A 9,975-nucleotide genomic window follows, 5' to 3' on the forward strand; every position below is an offset into this window, starting at 1 on the left:
GTGATGGACGGAGCATCTGAATCAATCAAACACTCACACCCAGTCAAAAGATCTGGGTTTAATCCATCAACGTTCTTTAGCCCACTCTGCCACCCCAGTTCAGACATGGCTATATGCAAATCAGTCTGACCCTGTGCCTCCTGGGAACAGTCCAGCCCGAACTGCAAAGCCATGTCTTCCCTGGACCGGAAACAAGCTTCCGAAGACCGGTTTCTGGCATTCCAGCCGTCTTCAGCCCGGCTTGCTTGAATCCAGTGGCAAAGTGAGCAAGGGACTCACGTCTGAGCATACCCTGCCACACTTATGGCGGCCAAAAGCGGTACAAAAAGGGGTGGTGATGGACGAAGCATATGAATCAATCAAACACTCACACCCAGTCAAAAGATCTGGGTTTAATCCATCACCGTTATTTAGCCCACTCTGCAACCCCAGTTCAGACATGGCTATATGCAAATCAGTCTGACCCTGTGCCTCATGGGAACAGTCCAGCCCGAACTGCCAAGCCATGTCTTCCCTGGACCGGAAACAAGCTTCCGAGGACCGGTTTCTGGCATTCCAGCCGTCTTCAGACCGGCTTGCTTGAATCCAGTGGCAAAGTGAGCAAGGGACTCACGTCTGAGCATACCCTGCCACACTTATGGCGGCCAAAAGCGGTACAAAAAGGGGTGGTGATGGACGGAGCATCTGAATCAATCAAACACTCACACCCAGTCAAAAGATCTGGGTTTAATCCATCACCGTTCTTTATCCCACTCTGCCACCCCAGTTCAGACATGGCTATATGCAAATCAGTCTGACCCTGTGCCTCATGGGAACAGTCCAGCCCGAACTGCCAAGCCATGTCTTCCCTGGACCGGAAACAAGCTTCCGAGGACCGGTTTCTGGCATTCCAGCCGTCTTCAGCCCGGCTTGCTTGAATCCAGTGGCAAAGTGAGCAAGGGACTCACGTCTGAGCATTCCCTGCCACACTTATGGCGGCCAAAAGCGGTACAAAAAGGGGTGGTGATGGACGAAGCATCTGACTCAATCAAACACTCACACCCAGTCAAAAGATCTGGGTTTAATCCATCACCGTTCTTTAGCCCACTCTGCCACCCCAGTTCAGACATGGCTATATGCAAATCAGTCTGACCCTGTGCCTCATGGGAACAGTCCACTCCGAACTGCCACGCCATGTCTTCCCTGGACCGGAAACAAGCTTCTGAGGACCGGTTTCTGGCATTACAGCCGTCTTCAGCCCGGCTTGCTTGAATCCAGTGGCAAAGTGAGCAAGGCACTCACGTCTGAGCATACCCTGCCACACTTATGGCGGCCAAAAGCGGTACAAAAGGGGGTGGTGATGGACGGAGGATCTGAATCAATCAAAAACTCACACCCAGTCAAAAGATCTGGGTTTAATCCATCACCGTTCTTTAGCCCACTCTGCCACCCCAGTTCAGACATGGCTATATGCAAATCAGTCTGACCCTGTGCCTCATGGGAACAGTCCAGCCCGAACTGCCAAGCCATGTCTTCCCTGGACCGGAAACAAGCTTCCGAGGACCGGTTTCAGGCATTCCAGCCGTCTTCAGCCTGGCTTTCTTGAGTCCAGTGGCAAAGTGAGCAAGGGACTCACGTCTGAGCATACCCTGCCACACTTATGGTGGCCAAAAGCGGTACAAAAAGGGGTGGTGATGGACGGAGCATCTGAATCAATCAAACACTCACACCCAGTCAAAAGATCTGGGTTTAATCCATCACCGTTCTTTAGCCCACTCTGCCACCCCAGTTCAGACATGGCTATATGCAAATCAGTCTGACCCTGTGCCTCATGGGAACAGTCCAGCCCGAACTGCCAAGCCATGTCTTCCCTGGACCGGAAACAAGCTTCCGAGGACCGGTTTCTGGCATTCCAGCCGTCTTCAGCCCGGCTTGCTTGAATCCAGTGGCAAAGTGAGCAAGGCACTCACGTCTGAGCATACCCTGCCACACTTACGGCGGCCAAAAGCGGTACAAAATGGAGTGGTGAGGGACGGAGCATCTGAATCAATCAAACACTCACACCCAGTCAAAAGATCTGGGTTTAATCCATCACCGTTCTTTCGCCCACTCTGCCACCCCAGTTCAGACATGGCTATATGCAAATCAGTCGGACCCTGTGCCTCATGGGAACAGTCCAGCCCGAACTGCCAAACCATGTCTTCCCTGGTCCATAAACAAGCTACTGAGGACCGGTTTCTGGCATTCCAGCCGTCTTCAGCCCGGCTTGCTTGAATCCAGTGACAAAGTGAGCAAGGGACTCACGTCTGAGCATACCCTGCCACACTTATGGCGGCCAAAAGCGGTACAAAAGGGGGTGGTGATGGACGGAGCATCTGAATCAATCAAACACTCACACCCAGTCAAAAGATCTGGGTTTAATCCATCACCGTTCTTTAGCCCACTCTGCCACCCCAGTTCAGACATGGCTATTTGCAAATCAGTCTGACCCTGTGCCTCATGGGAACAGTCCAGCCCGAACTGCCAAGCCATGTTTTCCTGGGCTTGCCTTTGGCGTGCCTTCGGCGCACAAACGGCGCGCCCACCTCGCGTGTCCGCTGCGCGGTCGCTTTGTGGTCTCCATAAGTGAAGATCCGGGAGGAGGAGCAGCTGGGTGGTGGGAGCGGGGCGGCGAATGGGCTGGAGGGATGCGGGCCGCAGGGAGGCAGCGGCGGGAAAATCAGGCGGTGGGCGGGTCAGCGGCGGCTTGGTCGTCGAAGGCGGCAGCGGCGGTGGGATCATCTGGGCGAGGAGGCAGGCTGGGAGACAGCAGCACGTGGGGGCGACCTAGCCTAGAGGCAGGGTCAACCGTCGCTCCCTATGCCTGCACGCAGCTCCCTTAAGTAAGGAGCCGGGAGGGAGGAGCAGCTGGGTCGTGGGAGCGGGGCGGCGAATGGGCTGGAGGGGGGCTGGCCGCAGGGAGGCAGCGGCGGGAAAATCAGGCTGTGGGCGGCTCAGCGGCGGCTGGGTCGTCCAAGGCGGCCGCGGCGGCGGGATCAGCTGGGCAAGGAGGCAGGCTGGGGGACAGCAGCGTGTGGGGGCGACCTAGCCTAGAGGCAGGGTCAACGGTCGCTCCCTATGCCAGCACGCAGCCCCCTTAAGTAAGGAGCCGGGCGGTAGGAGCAGCTGGGTGGCGGGAGCGGGGTGACGAATGGGCTGGAGGGTGGCGGGGCAGCAGGGAAGCAGCGGCAGGAAAATCAGGCGGTGGGCGGCTCAGCGGCGGTTGGGTCGTCCAAGGCGGCAGCGGCGGCGGGATCAGCTGGGCGAGGATGTAGGCTGGGAGACAGCAGCGCGTGGGGCCGACCTAGCCTAGAGGCAGGGTCAACGGTTCAGTAAAGCATCTCTCTCTGGAGCAAGGTTCTCCTCAAAAGGATCCCCTCTAGTATAGCCACCCTCTCCTTTCGTGCACCGACTCTTGAAATGTATCCTCGTCCTTTAAAGTACACTTACTATAAAGCATACACCATTTGTAGTACCTTTCCTGTAAACAGCACCTCTCTTTGGTAACGCCCCACTGTTTTATAAAGTACTAATCTCTTATAAGCACATGTCTTCGGTGATCCCACTCCTTAAAAGAACACCCACTGTAAATCACACACCCTGTTAAGAACATTTCCTGTAAAAAATCCCTCTTGTGTCAAGTAGCTCTTCCTTGCAAAAACCTCTATTTGGTAAAGCACCTGTTTTATAAAACAATTCTCTCTTGTAAACATCTCTTTCATGTAAAGGAAGCCATTCCTATAAAGTACAATGACTGTAAAGCACACCCCTTTCCTGTGAACAGTACTATTTATGTAAAGCATCCCCGCTCCTAAAAGACACCTCTCTTTGGTAAAGGACCGCTATGTTAAAACATGGTCTTCTCCTGTAAGCACCTCTCTCCTGTAAATGTTTTCCAGCCTGTAAAATATACCTACTGTAAAGCACATGCCCTGTGAAGTAACTCTCATGTAAACAGTCCTTTTATGTAAACACCTCCATTTGGTAAAGCTCCACTTTTTATCTTTAAAGCAGTCTTCTCCTGTTAAGCACCCCACTGCTGTAATGGACCTCTCCACAGTTAACTAATTTTCTGGAAAGCAACTCTACCCAGTAAAGCAAATTTTGGTAATACCCTTAACTCCAGTAGACCACCTGGCCATTAAAGTACATGTTTACCTGACTTGCAAACCACATCCCCTATAATATACCACTCTCATATAATGCATTGCATGCTGTAAAACACCATTCCTATGATGTAAGACTCTTCTGTATTTCTTACCTCTGTTTCCCACCAGCTCAGTTGGATGGGTTTGACTTGAGTAATAAAAACACCAATCCCATCTGTGGGTAAAATCAGTGATATATCTTTGGAAACTCAAGAACAAACTAAGTCTCAAGTGTAAAGCTGTAATTTAGCTCATACATGATTAAATCCCAGAGGTTACAAGCAACACATGGTTAACATTTGCCAGTGTTTTGTAGACGTGAGATGTCCTTACCTAACATGCCCCTTTATTTACCTGCTTTTCAGTCTGAGACAGTGGTTCTTCTCTCACTGAGCAGCAACCATAGGCACACTGATGAGATGTTGGGTAGGTTGGAGGCTGACTGCTTTCTTGTGTCTGTCTCAGACTGTGCTGTACAGAGAGAGCCTTTGGTCTTGTTGCAGGGATTCTGCGAATTCAGGGAACTATGCTTGGGACTGTAGAACCTTAGTAGGCAGGGACTGTGTTATCCTACCACCTTAGTACCCATGAGCCCGGGACCGACTAACTATAGTACCTCACTTGCCCTCCTACTCACTCACAGAGGAACAAGCAATTTGAACCCCAGAACACAACTCTCCTGACTCTCCCAGGAATCATGGTGACAGAACACACCCTTTAGCTCTAACACTCTTACTTGTCCACAAAGAGATCTGACAGAGACACAAGAAAAGTTTTAAATCAATATTTTCGCTTTTGTGCTTTAGTGTGCAGTATATGTGCAACAACAAGTAAGAATATGCCTAACACACATATGGTCAGCATAGTCAGTAATCCATAAATCGTAAAAGGAGCTGTCATTGTATAGGACAGGGTAAGCTAACACCTCTCCCCTTCTACAGAAGCAAGCTGATTATAGATCTGAAGGTCTCTAGGTGTTTCCAGCAGACCCCATACCTTACCATACACAGATGAAGGCTCTACATCTCAGTTGTAGTTGCGATCTCGTCTGTGTATTTGCCTGCCTGTGCATACGTATATGACAAAGAGTATGTGTTCTCTAAGAACAGCTGCATGTGTGTGTTTTGTCTATGTGCTAGAGTGTGTTTTGTCTATGTGCTAGAATTTGACCAAAATAGAATAACAAGGTTTATTGTTTTAAAAAAAAATCTTTTTACTATCGTAACAGAGCAGAAACACAGCTTACATAGTCATTATTATGTACACAACCAATCACCACCACCTCCCGCCACAGGGGGTTCCCAATGAGTCTTGCTGGGATATTGTGCTCTTCACCCACAGTCGTCCCAATAGTTCCTTCGAATGGTCTCCAAGTGGGCTATAGACAAAGGTGGTTCCTCCTAAATTCGTTCCATTTATTCAAATTTTCCACTACTTCTTGGGGCATCCTCTTTTTACTTTTTACATAAAAGTTTTTCTCTGCCACCATGCACTGTCTCTTTTCCAATTAGAAAGCGTAGGCGGGAGGGCAGCCACCCAGTGGCGCGCTATGTTTCTTTTTGCCAGCATAAATCCCAGGCTAATCCAAGTTTGGTCCGTTTGTACCATGTTTGTATCCTCCCACACATTTAGCAGGCACCACTTGGGCGATAGTGTAAGCTTATCTCCCACCACCCCCAACATACATAACCCAATCTAATGCAGTAATCCTGAATCACCCGACATGTCCATATTATATGAACAAGGTTTATTGTCGTATGACCTTGTCTTGGTGTTCAGATTAAATCCCAGGAACATACAGACCATAAAATAACAGTAAGTTTTGTGTGGAATTACAGAGTGGCGCAAAGCAAAATACATGTATAGTAACGCTTGCAAAGCAAAGTAAGGACTGCAGTGTGCTCATGCTAACATAGGGACAACGACAATGGGCCTGCACTGGACATGTGAAGACTGGGTGGGTCTTCCCTCATTAAACCAGACCACATGCCCCCTGCAAAACTGTACCACAAGCCCACTGGTGCATTCCTTGGTTGTTACAATTTTGTAACAAATGCACCTGCTCCACGTAAAGAAACCAGCAGCTGCAGATATGACAAGGAAGATGGAAATCATGCTTTTTCACGTTTATTGGGCCAAACATAGTTGCTTTCTTATTTTGAATTCAGCTTTGACTTGCAATATACATAAATATTAAAACCTTGTTTAGTGTATTTCCCTACATAGTGCTTTTCCATTGCACTCCTATTTCCCTACATAGTGCTTTTCCATTGCACTCCTGTTGCTTTTTCTCCTCCTTCACGTTCAGAGCAGTTCCAAGAGAAACTTTTTAATTAGCACAAGACGGGCTGTGTAAAAAAATACAACACCAAAAACATTTTTTTTTTTTTTTTTTAGATTGGATTTGTCTTTAATGGTTTTCCATCATTACCTGGGAAACCCCAAGCACGTTCTTTAGAACAATGTGTTCCTTGGCAGATTCTTAAATTGGGAAAACTATTTAGACTTTATGGAAGAGTTCATCTGTTGAGGGATGCCAATATGTTGGTCCAGCTGCGAGCAGCCCAACTGTATCCGACCCATCTGATGGAAGTTCTGTCAGCTTTGGTTTCTGATCTTCATGCAACCAGGCATTCTCTCTCATCCTCTTTTACCACCCTGTAGCTAGAACAGCTGGAGACCAAGGTTCAGCTTTGTTCACGCTTGAGCAATGTGTGTGTGAGAATCAGAGTGCAGCTGGTGGCTGAAAAGGGAGCGGTCTCTCACACAACTGTGACCACCTGGAAGTTCAGGACAGCTGCAGACGCTGCACTCGCCTGTCGCGAGATCACCTGCAGCTTGTAATATTAGGGCCATCGACAGTGAGCTGAAGTACAGCATCACCTGCCCCACATGCACCAGACCCTCCACCTCACAACCCCGGAGGTTTTCAAGAAACAATGCAGAGGCAAACATTCCTTTCCCCAAATACAGAATAAAGAATTATACATCCAAAAATGTGTACAAATCAATTCCCTCCCCCAGCATTCTGTAAATTCCAGGTCCAGCATAGGTAGGTGGCACAAGTTGGTATTGGCACTTTAGTAAAATCTTTTCTGTTCCAAAATGTACTTCTTCCCTGCTGGCGCTTTTCGGAAGAACAGGCTACTTCCACGACTTAAATTGCCCTCTCTGCTAAGCTGTCTCCAACAGTCAACCCAAGAGCAGTAAACCGGTGCAGAGCGAGGAAGACCACCAGCCAACCCACTGTTGTTGACGGCCATGAGGTTGGATACCAGAACAAATGGATATGTCAGCATACTGGCGAAGAATCCAGTGACAGCTTGAGAGTAGCCCTTCATCTCACTCATACTAGACATCCCATTTTCCAGTGCGTAGGTGTTGATGAACTAGGCCAGCATATTACAGAGCCACAAAGAAATGATGTCATCCAGCAGACGTGGAACAAGGCCGGCAAAGAGGCCCAAGATCCCATCCTTGCGGTACACTGTGACCATGGAATCAATAACTCTTCTGTACTTGGTCTCAAGCCCGATCAACTGCACCATACATCTGAGAGTGATCACGTGGAATGGGTGTGTGACGGGGTAGCAGCACAGCGAGCAAGCATTTCCCGTGATGTCTCTTTGACAACTTGATCCAATGACGAGGCAGCTTCTTTGTGCCCATTCACTGTATCCTCACAAGGCTCAGACTCCTGGAACTGCTGCAACACTTTGCTATGCACTACCGTTCTAATCGCTCCCGCACACAGCCTGGGGAGCAAACCACTGAAGAGTCTGTCCTTTCCATCGATCTTCACGATGTGTTTAGCATAAGCAAACAGACCGGGCAGCTGATTTACCTGTCGCCCAAATATGTTGCGACCCAAAGCAGGTGGATACGGCTCTGTAGTGTCTTGCATGGAATGAAGACAGACACTTACTTTATATTTTAGGGAGCTTTATTCACATACTCCTCACTCGTCCCTGTCCCTACTCTAACTGCCCCTTTCCTGTCCTAGCTCCTCCTCTTCCTCCAACCCCCTAGCTCCACCCACACCCAGCTAATAGACTGCTCATATCATTACAGGCTCATGTCCCACCTGCTCGAGCACCTTGACGTACATGAGCGGGTGCGAGAGCACGGTCAGGCCGGAGCCCAGCAGCACCTGGCTGAACGTGTCCGCCATCTTGGATCTGACAGGTCACGTGACGGGGTCAGAGTCTGAAGGAGAGCGCGTGACCCGCCCGGCGTGGTGTCATGGCCTCGCACCAAAAACATTTCAGTGCAGTCTTCCCCACCCTGTGTCACCATGGCTTCCCCTCCCGTTTTAAGCGGAAAGAAACAATTTGGATCCTTCAAAAGTGTACGATTATATTTGCTTAATAGGACTCATTTAGTTCATTCAATTCTGATGGTAAAGGTAAACAAACTGCATTTTTTTCTCTCTGTCTAATGCACTGCCCTTGCTGCCTTCTGAGGCCAAGGGTCGAAAGGGAAGTGCCAGGGGTTGCAAGGGGCAAGCTAGAGCACGCATTTGCGACCAAATGTGACCCCTAAATTACGTCCGTAAGCACATCCTCTCCACTTACCAGGTTAGCCTCTCCTCTCCAGATACGCCGTGCGATCTCCTCACAGCAGCTGGTTCTATGAAATTAAATTAAATTAAATTTATAAAGCGCATGGCTGGCCGCAAGCGTCCCAGCGCTATAGAACAAGGGATACAAAAGACAGTGCCAGCGACTAGGGGTCTAGGGGAAACAGGAAGGTTTTGATGAGCTTTCGGAACTTCGGATGGCTCGGCTCCATCCGAATCCTGAGTGGAAGAGATTTCCACAAGGTCGCTGAGTTCACTGAGAAGCGGCGACCCCCAGTCCGCATCCGCCTAACTCTCTGGACAATTGCCAAATTGGCATGATTGGAGCGGAGCGATCTAGTGGCCTTGTATGGGCGAACAAAATGCTCTAAGATAGGGGGGCCCTTCGCCTGTAGGGACTTATGAGCAATGCATAGGGCTTTAAATTTGACCCTTTCACGAATTGGTAGCCAGTGAAGGGCTTTGAGTGCCGGTCTGGCTGACGATCTACGTGAGGTGCCAGTCCGGAGTCTCGGTGCCGAGTTCTGGACTCGTTGAAGAGTGTTAATTGTGGATTCAGGGGCTGCCAGGAGGAGAGCGTTGCTATAATCCAGTCTAGATAAAATCAGACCCTGGATAAGTAGCCTCCTTGCGATTTCTGGCAGTAGGGGAAGTATTTTTCGAGCAGAGCGAAGTAACCCTATGCAGATGCCCGCTGTCTTTTTTGCCTGGGTCCTAAATGTCAAGTCCTACTCCAGCCATACTCCCAGACTTTTTAGTTCATTCTTTGGGGTAGGTGCAGGTCCTAGGCAGGCAGGCCAGGTGGACTTTGTAGAGATGTTATATGGTGGCCTAACAACATGAGCTCTGTTTTAGTCCCATTCAATTTGAGACGTGAGACGTTCATCCACGAGTGGATTTCTGGGAGGCAGGTGTGAAGGTTTTTCGCGCAGTGTTCTTCTTGGGGAGCGCGACGACCAGTTGGGTGTCGTCGGCGTACGTGACTATTTTGATCCCAAATGGACTCACCACATCTTCGAGGGGGGCCATATAAACACTGAATAGGGTAGGGCTCAGTGATGAGCCCTGTGGAACCCCACACTCGAGAGGGGTTATCTTGGAGCGTGCTGATCCCTCCCACACCTGGAAGGTCCGATTCTCCAAGAAAGATGTGAGCCATTGCCGCGCTGTACCTGACACTCCCAGATTGCTCAAACGATGGATTAAGATCTTATGGTCCACCGTGTCGAA

At 49.5% G+C, this 9,975-nt stretch overlaps 1 pseudogene; it reads right to left on the reverse strand.

Moving 5' to 3' along the window:
- Window positions 1–6,946: 6,946 nt before the first annotated feature.
- LOC147729782 (mitochondrial carrier homolog 2-like) lies at window positions 6,947–8,364 on the reverse strand (annotated as a pseudogene).
- Between the last annotated feature and the right edge of the window lie 1,611 nt (window positions 8,365–9,975).

This window comes from Lissotriton vulgaris, chromosome 2_1 (genome assembly GCF_964263255.1).
Source record: "Lissotriton vulgaris chromosome 2_1, aLisVul1.2, whole genome shotgun sequence".
NCBI lineage: Eukaryota > Metazoa > Chordata > Amphibia > Caudata > Salamandridae > Lissotriton > Lissotriton vulgaris.